We start from the raw sequence: 12,670 nt of genomic DNA, 5'->3' as shown, positions 1-12,670 counted from the left end.
CTTTTCAAAGGCCTCGGACTTATGTTTCATGAGATACACATATTCGTACCTAGACAGATCATCGATAAAGATAATGAAGTAGGTATAACCATCCCTGACCTGCACATCAAATGGCCCAGACACATCGGTGTGTATCAGAACAAGTAGCTCTATGGCCCTTTTTTCATGTCCTATAAAGGACAACTTGGCCATCTTTTCTTGAAGATAGGATTCATAAGCTGGATACGACTCTAGGTTAAGAGAGCCAAGGATCACATCCTTCTCTAGTCTGTTTATCCTGTCCTCTCTAATATGGCCTAGTTTATGGTGCCACAAGTACTTCTGGTTAATCTCATCTTTGGATCTCTTCTGGCCTATGACACTCACAATTTGCTTGTTTAGGCTCACATTCGCATCAACATGCAAGTGATAAAGACTGTCAATTAAGAGACCTCATGCAACTAATTTATTTCATAAATAAATAGAATAAAAATCTTTATTAAAATAAATTTTAAAATCTTTCTGTGCTAGCACAGACATAAAAATTAAATTCTGACTAGCTACAGGAATATAATAACAATCTTTCAAATCTAATCAACACCAGACAGTAATCAAAGAGGATAAGTGCCAACGATCTCTGCAGCAACCTTTACTCCATTATCGATCTGAAGGAACATGTCGCCTTCCCTCAACCTCCTACTTTCTATTAGACCCTGCATTGAGGTACATATATAAGCACTCGAGTCAGAGTCCAACACCCAACTAGAAGTAGAAGAAACCATAAGGTTAGATTCTATTACGAGCATACCTTCGGAAAGTTTATCATCTTTTTTGATCTTTAGGCTCTCTAGGTATTTTGGATAGTTCTTCCTCCAATGGTCTTCAGCATGACAATGAAAATAATTTCCCCTTGCCTCAGCCGCCTTTGGACCTTCCTTCTTTGGCTTGCTCTCTTTCTTCTGCTTCTTCACGGATTTAACCTTCTTCCTTTCAGTAAACTTTTTTTTGGAAGAAGAAGTCCACTCCACAGTGAGAACAATGCCCCTTGAACTCTTCAAGGTACTTTCTGTAATGACCAACATGTTGATGAGTTCGAAACTAGTGCAGTCAAATTTGTTCATATAAAATTTCATAATGAATTAACTATATGAACTGGTAAGGGATTGAAGGATCAGATCCATCTATAATTTCTTTTGCATTTTTAGCCTGAGCTTCTCAAGCTCCTCAATGTCCTTGATCACTATCATACAGTGGTCATGGACAGACTATCCCTCGCATATCTTCAAAATGAAGAGTCTCTTAGACACTTCAAAACATGCAGTATGTCTCTACTCACCATACAACTCTTGTATGTGAGTGATAATGGCTCGGGCAGTGGGCATATACTCGTACTGGCTTTGCAACTCATTTGACATAGATGCTAGCATATAGCACTTGACCTGACTGTCTTCATCCATCCACTTCTAAAAAATAGCTCTTTGCTCAGCAGTAGGACAAGTTGGTAGCACTACGAGATCCTGATCGAGAACATGGCTTAATTTTTCTAAGGTCAGAATAATCCTGAGGTTTCTGAGTCAGTCTTTATAATTATTACTGATCAAATGATTGGTTTCAAGGATGCAGGCTAGAGGGTTTGAGGCTGACATTATGGTTTAACTACGAGAGTAGAGATTTAAGTTAGAATTTTATACTTAATATTTATATTTGCTTCTAAAGATTTTAAGATGTAAATAATAACTCTCACTAATTTATCGGATTCTTCCACTCCCCTGAAAGGAAACGAAAACTCTAATGCGATAAAAAAATTTTAGTGGGTGCTGCGGTCCCATCGATGATATGCATCTCACCTAACAATTATTGATAATATGTATACCGATGCATAGGCAACTCTTTGCCCAGATATTTCACTAAGCATGTTACAATGACTTGGTCTCTAAGTCATGTGGGCTCACCTAATGTTATTGTCCACACTTCTTAGTTAAGTCCGACCAACCATTCATAAGCAGGTACAAGGCCATCATTAGGTTCCTCACCTAATAGTTATTGGACTGATGCGTAGTCGTTGATAGCATCAAAAATAACTCTACTTACTACGTAGGTAGGATAAGTCGAGATCGTATCCTCAGAGACCTTGGGCTACGTTGAGATTGCAAAATAAAAGAAAGAAGCATTGTTTTTGATTTAGAGAATAAATTATCTTAAAATTGATGTAATTAGAAAATAAAGAGTTCGAAAGTTTTGAATTAATTTTGCACTAGCAGAGTTGTATCTCTTTTTTAATTAAATAGATAGATTAATTTTAGAAAAAATATCTATCTTTTTTGGTACACTCCGTACCCGTAGATCACGGTGTCTCCGAAAAATATCAGGTAAACAACTCTTCTTTTCTCGGCACACCCCGTACCCGTAGATCATGGTGAATCTCTAGAAAGTAAAAGTTGTTTCTAATATTAATCTAACAAGAAAGCATAAATAAAACATATGAAAGAGAGCAAATAAAGAACTCATGATGATTTAAATAAAAAGCATAATCTTTATTGCATATAAAGAAATACAAGAAAGTTTAGAACAATAAACCATCTCTGTGTCGTTACAAAATTTTTTCTCCACCCCGAGACTGCTAGCCTAGCTGCTCATGAAGTAGTCCCTTTCTATTCCTCTATGCAAGGCTCTAGAAGAATTTCTGGGCTCCCCCTCTAATGGAAGTACAAAAGCCTTTTTATAGGTGTTAGAAGGGAGGAGTTTTACATGGTTTTTCGATATGGGACTAAAGAAAGTACTAAATACTAAAAGATGGATGGATGAGATGGAAAGATCATAAGCAGATAAAGAAAATATAAATTCTTCCTCTTGAAATATTTCCAAATATTATCTTTTTTTCCTTTAATTTATAGATCCACAAGCATCCGTCTGTCCCCCACAAACCCGCTGTGCCTCACACTCGTGCTACCTTGCGAACCCGCTCGCTTATCCTGCCTCGCACGTTCGATGCCGCACGCCCGCCCGTGCGTCCACCCGTGCAACCATGCATGCGCTCGCTCCTTCAATTAACTGTTACCAAATTACAAAAATTACAAAAAGAAACTTTTGTTTCTTTAAAATGACATCTATATCCTTTTAGGTTCCTTGCATAGTATCTTCATTTTCTATAATACTGTATGCATCCTTCTTTTATTTAAATTTTATTTTAAATCTAATTTTCTTCAAACTTGAGTCTTTTTATCTACGAATCAGACTCTTTGTATCGGCGATCACCTTTCCTATAAAACAGAAAAAGAAGCATCAAATTCTTAATAAATAAAATAAATTAACTATAATTTTCTATTTTAAATGACTTAAATTAAGTATTTATCACACCCTTCAACTTGAATTTTGTTCGTCCTCGAGTAAAATAGATATATCAGCATTGTGTACCGACTCGGTCTTGAATAAAAAGTTAGATTAGGCATCCCAAAAGATAAATGATACCTGGTCAGACCATTAAAGAGATACTTCATTGGATTATCAATTTGACCCAATTAGTGACTGAGTATTAACTAAAGAAATTTCAAGAGCTTTTCTTTCACCAACTCCCCACTTTACTCTTTAAATCCTCTAACTTAATGTGAGAAAGATTTATTATCTTCTTGCAATTTAGTCTCCTTTATGGAAAAATTCAGTGCAGGGGTAAAATGATAATTTTAAACTTTTTTAAAATTATAATTTTATAGTAAAAAAATATTAATTAATCTAATTAATTAACATAAATTTACCCTACACTAGGATCTAAATATGATATATAGCATGCATGTATTTAAATTTGAAATTCGAATTTGAACAATAAATACTTTATTGTAATATGTTCAGAACACAATACCTTTGTGCGGGTAGTAGATCGCCGCAATTTGATCACCATCGGGAGAGTCTGATCATCGCGATGCAGCCACATAGCATATCTAGCCTCTGCAGATCATCCACGCGAAGCTCCCGGTCTGATCGACTCCTCATGAGTGCTAGCTCGTAGTAGAGCCCTTTTGACGGCCGATGCTGATCGAACTCCTTCGATCGATGTCTGTTGATTCTTTGGATACTCTGAATCATCAACAGACATGCTTGAGAGGATGTTGAAGATCTCTCTGAGATTTTGTGGGCTCACAATACTCGTAGCTCACTTTCTCACTTCCCGAACCCCAGGCTAAAACTCTAGAAAACTCACCAAAAATCTTGCACCCACTTTTCTTTCTTTTCTTTCTTTTTTTCTTGGAAGGATATGGACTTTCTTCTCATGCACAAGACTTCTCACGCCCCAGAATTTTTCTCCAAAAATCTTCTTCTTGCACGCCCCACTCTTCTCCTCCTTTTTTAACAACGTCAAACATCTTATCCAAAAGAAAGGATAAAGATGAGTAATTGCATATTTGAATTCAAATCAAATTTTGAATTCAAATGGACACCAACTCATCCCTTATCCACTAAAGGTGTGAGGCATGGCTTAAATTATGCATGGAGTACTTTCATGAGAAACCTTTTCTCATGTAATAAATGGGGCATAAAAAAGGGATAAGGTGCAAAGATTGATTGCCCCGCCAACCAATCATCCTTATCCATTCATTTGGCATATTAAAATGAGGTGTAGAGAGGGGTTGGCATGAAGAAAAAATTCATGAGAAGTTCCTTCTCATGAATTCAAATGGGTGCAATGGAAGTGAGGGCGCATGGAGATTGGGTCAAGGAGGTTTAATTATTTAAACCAACCTGATTGAACCAAATAAGTTAGGTCCAATTAGACTAATTTAAACCCAACTTAATTAGGCTTAATTAGGCTCAATAAAATCCTAATCAAATCAAGAATTGACTAAGCCCAACCTCTGATCAAATCAGGGACCAAACCATCTTGACGATTAGGTCAACTCTTAACCTAATCGGGTCAAACCCAACTGAATCCAATTCAATTGAACTTGATCCAAAAATAATTACTCAATCAAATTAAGTTAATTAGTGATCAAATCACTAATTAAACCTCTCATAAATACTGAGTCCAAATCCGATGGGCAATCGGACATCAGAATTCATCGATATGTAATCCTGATCGAAAAGTCCCAACCAGTGGGACTCTTGACCCCGGTACCCATAATGTGTGGAACTCGTGATCAGAGAATCCTGATTCTCGATCACTGAGTCTCAAACATATAGAATTCTACATCAGCCATCAGATCAGATAGGAACCTCTAATGTGTGTGACCCCGCAGGTTCGAACCTAAGCCGGTAGCACAGGAACCAATTCCTGTACTAATCGAAGTGACCATCTAGCAATGGTACCTGACATCCGGATAGGTCGAAGAGTCGCAATCACAGCACTCAGAACCTACATGAATATGGTTACTGTATAATTCATCCTTTTGACCCCTGTGTTTAAGATGACTCAGAGTTAAACTGTCAACTCTGATCAAATCATCCGAATCATGCTCAACTCAAACAGTCCTGTGACTCCTCACAAGGACTACCCTGGCCAAGATTTTGCTAAATTGAAATATGACTGTACACAGCTCCTAAACTGGAGTGGTCAATCCCATCTTGACACACGCACCGACAAGTCAAGTACTTGACTACACCCAGCAACCTTCCATCGCTGAATTAAAAATTCAGGTAGTCCAGTGCCTAAGTGCAGTGAGTTACTTGCAAGTCACCGTGGCGGTCTCAGGTCGAAGGGATATTTATACCCATATTCCATCGAAGCAAATCTTGATAGCAGAAATAGTTCCGGAGTCGGTCACATTTAGTGCAGATGTACCCTTACATCTCACCTGTATGCCATACCAGTGTCTCCACACTCATTGATTAAGAGGACAACCAACCTATATGGCACACAATGACCTATGCTTGATAAACGTTGTCATCCTTGGTAACAACGTATCATTTGGTCGCGAACAGATTTAAGGACTAAATGACAAATCCTCCTTTGTCGAGTCTAAATAGTCCTAAGGACTTCACCACAAGATAAGAGTTCATTAGAAGATGAAATATTTTGTGATGAAAAATATCAAAATAATTTTTATTAATTCATAATTTATTTACATATATAAAAATGAGCACAACCGTCAACAGACTGATGATTGGCTTTGGGACACTATTCCCAACAATCTTCCACTTGGCCTAAAGCCAATCGGTGCAGTATCTAATACTCATCTTCGACTTGTAGTCGTTGAACTCCTTCACCGCAATGGCTTTAGTGAATGGGTCGGCCAGGTTCTCTTTTTCGTCGATCTTCTGAAGATCGACGTCACCTCGATCCATAATTTTCTGGATAATATGGTAGCGGTGCAGAATATGCTTCATCCGCTGATGTGCCTTTGGTTCCTTCACCTGAGCAATGGCTCCAGAGCTGTCACAGTAGAGCAGAACTGGACCAACAAGGGAGGGTTCTACTCCGAGCTCGATGATGAATTTTCTCAGCCACACCGCTTCTTTAGCAGCATCTGATGCGGCGACATACTCCACCTCGCAAACTGAATCAGCCACTATGTGCTGCTTGGAACTTTTCCAGTAGATAGCCCCACCATTAAGGGTAAAAATAAATTCCGACACACTTTTATTGTCATCGTGATCAGATTGGAAACTAGAGTCTGTAAACCCTATAAGTCTCAAGTCTGATTTACCATAAACAAGCCACTGGTCCTTAGTATTTCTTAAATACTTCAAGATGGTTTTAACAACCTTCCAGTGATTCTCCCCTGGATCAGATTGGTATCTACTCACTACCCCTAGTGAGTATGCCACATCTGATTGTGTACATGTCATGGCGTACATGATAGATCCCACTGTCAAAGTATATGAAATCCTACCCATACGCTCTCTCTCTTGAGGTGTTGTCGGATAATCCCTCTTTAAGAGAGAAATTTCATGGCCTATCGGAAGATAGCCTTTCTTGGAATTCTCCATGCTGAACCTCTTCAGCATAGTATTAATGTACGTGGACTGAGATAAATCAAGCAACCTTTTAGATCTATCCCTATAGATCCTCATCCCTAAGATGTAGGAAGCTTCTCCCAGATCCTTCATAGAGAACTATGACGACAGCCAAATCTTTATTCCCTGTAATGCAGGGACATCATTCCCGATTAAGAGAATGTCATCCACATACAATACAAGAAATACTACTACTATATCATTAGCCCACTTATAAATACATGGCTCTTCTCCATTCTTAACGAAGTCATACGTCTTGATCATCTTATCAAAACGTATGTTCCAACTCCGTGATGCCTGCTTAAGTCCATAAATGGACCTCTATAGCCTGCACACCTTAGACTCATCTGTGGATGTGAATCCTTCAGGTTGTATCATATACACCTCTTCATCCAGCTCTCCGTTTAGGAAAGCTGTCTTCACATTCATCTGCCAAATTTTATAGTCCAAATGGGCAGCTATCGCAAGCATAATCCGAATAGATTTGAGCATTGCCACAGGAGAAAATATCTCATCATAGTCTATACCATAACGTTGACGATATCCCTTGGCAACCATATGGGCTTTATAGGTTTCCACCTTTCCGTCTGTGCCTCTCTTCCTCTTGAAGACCCATTTACACCCTATGGGTTTTACTCCTTCGGGTGGGTCAACCAATGTCCACACATCATTGACCTTCATGGACTCCATTTCGGATTTCATGACCTCTAGCCATTTCTCAGAGTCGGGTCTCTGCATTACATCCATGTAGGTGATCGGATCCTCATCATTTTCATCAAGTTCGATAGGATCGTCATCCCGAACTAAGAAATCATAGTATCTGTCCGATTGACTTGGTACTCTACCAGATCGCCTTAAGGGTGTTTGAACAATGGGCTCCGGATCTGATCTAATCAAATCTGGCTCAGGTTCAGCAACTTGTGTCGGTTTTTTCACCTGTCGAACTTCGTCAAGTTAGACCTTAGAGGCAACAGTCCCTTCACCAAGGAACTCCCTTTCAAAAAAGATTTCTTAAGGCTGACAAACACTTTTTGCTTATCAGCTAGGTAGAAATAATACCCTTTGGTCTCTTTTGGGTATCCTATAAAATTACACTTGTCAGACCTAGGTCCAAGCTTGTCCGTAATTAAACGTTTAACATAAACTGGACACCCCCAAACCCTAAGGTGCAAGAGTACTGGCTTACGTCCTATCCATATCTCATATGGCATTTTGGTTACAGACTTACTCGAAACTCTATTTAGAAGGTAACAAGCCGATTCGAGCGCATATCCCCAGAGGAAGATCTGCAGACCAGCAAACCCCATCATGGATCGAACCATGTCCAACAAGGTCTGATTCCTCCTTTCAGATACACCATTATGTTGTAGTGTTCCAGGAGGAGTCCACTGAGAGAGAATCCCATTCTCCTCAAGATATGTCAGAAAATTATTGGAAAGATATTCACCTCCTCGATCAGATCGAAGAGTTTTAATACACTTTTCAGTTTATTTTTCTACCTCATTTCAGAATAGTTTGAACATTTCAAATGACTCTGATTTATGCTTCATTAAATAGACATACCCATACCTCGATAGGTCGTCTGTGAAGGTTATGAAGTAGAAATATCCACCTCTTGCACTTGAGCTCATGGGTCCACATACATCAGAATGTACCAAACCCAAGAGTTCACTGGCTCACTCACCTTTTCCAGTAAAAGGTGATTTGGTCATTTTACCAAGAAGACAGGACTCACAGGTTGGAAGTGATTCACAATCACCTACTTCAAGAATTCCTTCTTGAGCCAACCTGTTTATCCTATTTTTATTGATATGACCTAGCCTACAGAGCCAAAGGTAGACTTCTGACACATAATCTATTCTAGAGCATTTACCGAAGGTTTGAACCACATTAACAGGTTGTGATAGAAAGTAAATTCTATTATTAAGTTGTCCAACAAACATTGTAACACCATTCAAAATGATATTGCAAAATTTTTTTTATTAAAAATTGATAACCGTTCATGGCCAAAAGGTCTACAGAAATAATATTTAATAAAAATTTGGACAATAGTGATATTCACTCAGAATTATATTTCAAGAATTGATTACAAGGTTCATGATTCCTAATGCTAGAATTGAAACTTTGCTTCATCTCCAACGTTTAGGAATCTCTCGCCTTCATCAAATCTCCTACTGACCTACAGACCCTGCATCGAATTGCAAATATGATAAGGCTTCCGATATCCAATACCCAGGCAGTAGTATCACAAATGGAAAAGTTGCAAGGTGTTATCATATAAGTACCTTGCTTCTTCTTTGGCCTGTTCGGATCCAGGGAGGCAATGTATAGAGGACAGTTCCTCTTTCAGTACCCCTACTTCTTACAAAAGAAGCACTCGCCTGGCTCTGGTCAGGCTTGCGCTTCTTAATCTGACCCTGTACAGACGTCCCAGCATGCAGCTGCATCTTCTTATTCTTCTTCTTCTTGTTCTTCTTCTTCCCTTTCTTAAAGGGTCGATGACCAGAAGAAGATCCTCCCACTACATTCACCGACTCCTTATGGAGCTGGTGATCCTTCTCAAAGTTCTGCAGCAACCCCAACAAGCTGTGGTAGTTCACTGCAGGCTTTGTCATCCAAAAATGAGTAAGAAAAGGGAGGAAGGACTTGGGCAATGAATTAAGGATCGCATCCTTACCGAGCTGCTCGTGCAGGGGAAAGCCCAGTTTACTTAGGCGCTCAATCATTTCGATCATGTACAGTACATGATCAGTGACTGAGGCTCCATCCCTTATCCGAGCATTGAAAATGGCGCAACTAGTTTTGTGCCTTTCAACATCGTCAGGCATGCCAAAAGAGTCGTTCAACATTTGAAGCATCTCCTATGGCTGGGCGTTCTCGAACCTGCGGCTGAACTCATCATTCATTGCCGCCAGCATAATGCACCAAACAGTGGTGCGATCGTTGAACCACTTCTGATAAGTGTCTCGAACCATCCCTCTAACGTTCGGGGCTGGCTCCTTAGGTGCCGGATCTATTACTACATAAAGGATCCGCTCATGCTCAAGGATGATTTTTAATTTTTGATACCAGCTATCGAAATTAGGTCCCATGAGCTTGTATTATCTAATAATGACCGGAGGGATAGGGTAGTAGCCATAGCTGCATAAAGAAAAACTAGACCTCTATTAGTACATAAATTATAAATACTAAAGATTTGGACTTTAGTCTAAAGTTTCTCCCAGTATTTTTACGAACTGGTAGCCTCAACCTCTAATTCGAGGAATTACTTTAATTTTTTAGTGGGTACTAGAATCCACACAGACTACACACGAGCCTAACTTTGGTTGGTCAACCCATGTACATCTATGGGTAGGTTCATAATCAGTTGTTTCTCTAAACAACTTCTAGTAATTAATTTTGCCCCAGAACCTAATCAGTAGGCTTTGGCCTCCACTGAAAAGATATAGTTAGGTCCAACCATTAACATGATTTGATTTGGTGAATCAGATCAATAAATGATCAGGCCCGACTTTGGCCGGCCAACCTGATCACCATCAGAAAGACTCAAACCAAATTATCATATTATGAATGATAATTTCATTAGTCAATAAGCACCAGGCCTTTGGGCCTCCAATGATTATTAAACTAATGGACTCATTATCACTCACTTAATGGGAGGCTATGACTTAGTTATCAATATAACTTAATCATTTTTTTTTTAGAGACCTAATAATTTTTGAGGATTTTATTAAAGGATAGATGAGAAGAAAATATCCAGCCAATTTCAATCCTCTCACTGACTTCACCAAGTTAAATTAAAAAAAGATTTAATTAAAGCTAGCATTAGGAGCACCTAAATCAGTCAAACTGATTTACCTAATGACATGGGTGAGCCCTAATCACCAAGTGATCTAATCAAAACCTAATTTATCAGGTTGTCCAGATAAGTGAGATCAGTGGTGGAGATAAGCCATTAACTCATCAGAGATCAAATCACTGCGAGTAGCTCCCGCTTAAAAATCACTGGTCAAACTGCCAAACTTATCTTAGACACCAACCGATTCATTAGTTTTAATTTGATCAAATTAGTAAATAGAGTTCCACCGCGTAGCCATGAATTAAGTCCATCTTGGTCTAGTTAAAGATATGGACCCATTCAACTACAACTATTGGAGTTGAGTCTAGAGTATCCTTGACCTAATCTAATTCAACTTTTGATTAGATTTGACCAATTACTCTAATTTAGTCTATTTCTTTAAGCTAACCTTAGGTTTAACCCAATTATGGACCTAATCCATCTAACCCATTGACCTACAAGTTTATGCAATTATCTTAGATCTTAATTCACAATTTTAAACCTATTAGACAACACTTAATTCTTTTAATTAAGTATTTGGGCTGATGGGTCAGGATTTGATATTTTGAAAATAATTTTCAAATTTGAAAGGTTTTATTTTCTGTTCACCAAATATGTTAACTCATTTCACAAATAGATCAGCACATTTCATAAATAGCAATCCTATTGCTAATTACATAACAGAAAATAACTCAATCAAAATAAATCATGAATATTCTTTTAGATTTAATCTAACACATTCATGATAAATTTCACAATTGAACTTTTACAATTAATTTTTTTCGCTGCTTCATCTGCATGGGATATAATTACAGCGGCACCCCTACCGCCATAAGAGACCCCATTGAATAGGAGGAGAGGGCCTTTAAACCCTGCTTTTCTCCTATGACCGGACGGCCATGGCAACCAACCCAATTCGATTACTTGCTACTTGGATCAAGTATATCTAAATATATCAATTTTAAAATTTAAAATTTAAATTTTAAATTTTAAATTTTGAATTTCAAATTTCAAACAAATTTCAAATTTCAAATTTTTGAATTTTAAATTTTGAATTTTAAATTTTGAATTTTAAATTTGAAATTTCAACCAAATTTCAAATTTCAAATTTCAAATTTTGAATTTTAAATTTTTTTGAATTTTGAATTTCGAATTTTAAATTTCAAAATTTAAATTTTAAATTTTGAATTTCAAATTTTTAAATTTTGAATTTCGAACAACTTTCAAAATTCAAAATTCAAATTTTGAATTTCAAATTTCAAATTTAAACTTTTAGATTACAATTTAATCTACGCATGTAAATATATAAATCATATCTAAGAACCCGCTCTGATACCATTTGTGGAAAAATTCAGTGCAGGGGTAAAATGATAATTTTAAACTTTTTTAAAATTATGATTTTACAGCAAAAAAATATTAATTAATCTAATTAATTAACATAAATTTATCCTACATTAGGATCTAAATATGATATATAGCATGCATGCATTTAAATTTGAAATTCGAATTTGAACAATAAATACTTTATTGTAATGTGTTCAGAACACAATACCTTTGTGCGGGTAGTAGATCGTCGCAATTTGATCACCGTCGGGAGAGTCTGATCATCGCGACGTAGCCACACAGCATGTCTAATCTCTACGGATCATTCACACGAAGCTCCCGATCTGATCGACTCCTCACGAGTGCTAGCTCGTAGTAGAGCCCTTTTGACGGCCGATGCTGATCGAACTCCTTCGATCTATGTCTGCCGATTCTTCAGATACTTCAGATCATCAACAGACATATTTAAGAGGATGTTGAAGATCTCCCTGAGATTTTGTGGGCTCACGACACTCGTAGCTCACTTTCTCACTTCCCAAACCTCAGGCTAAAACTCTAGGGAACTCACCAGAAACCTTGCACCCA

This window comes from Elaeis guineensis, chromosome 11, assembly GCF_000442705.2.
Source record: "Elaeis guineensis isolate ETL-2024a chromosome 11, EG11, whole genome shotgun sequence".
Classification (NCBI taxonomy): Eukaryota; Viridiplantae; Streptophyta; class Magnoliopsida; order Arecales; family Arecaceae; genus Elaeis; species Elaeis guineensis.
The sequence above is the reverse complement of the archived record's forward strand: the minus strand, read 5'-3'. Positions refer to the sequence as shown.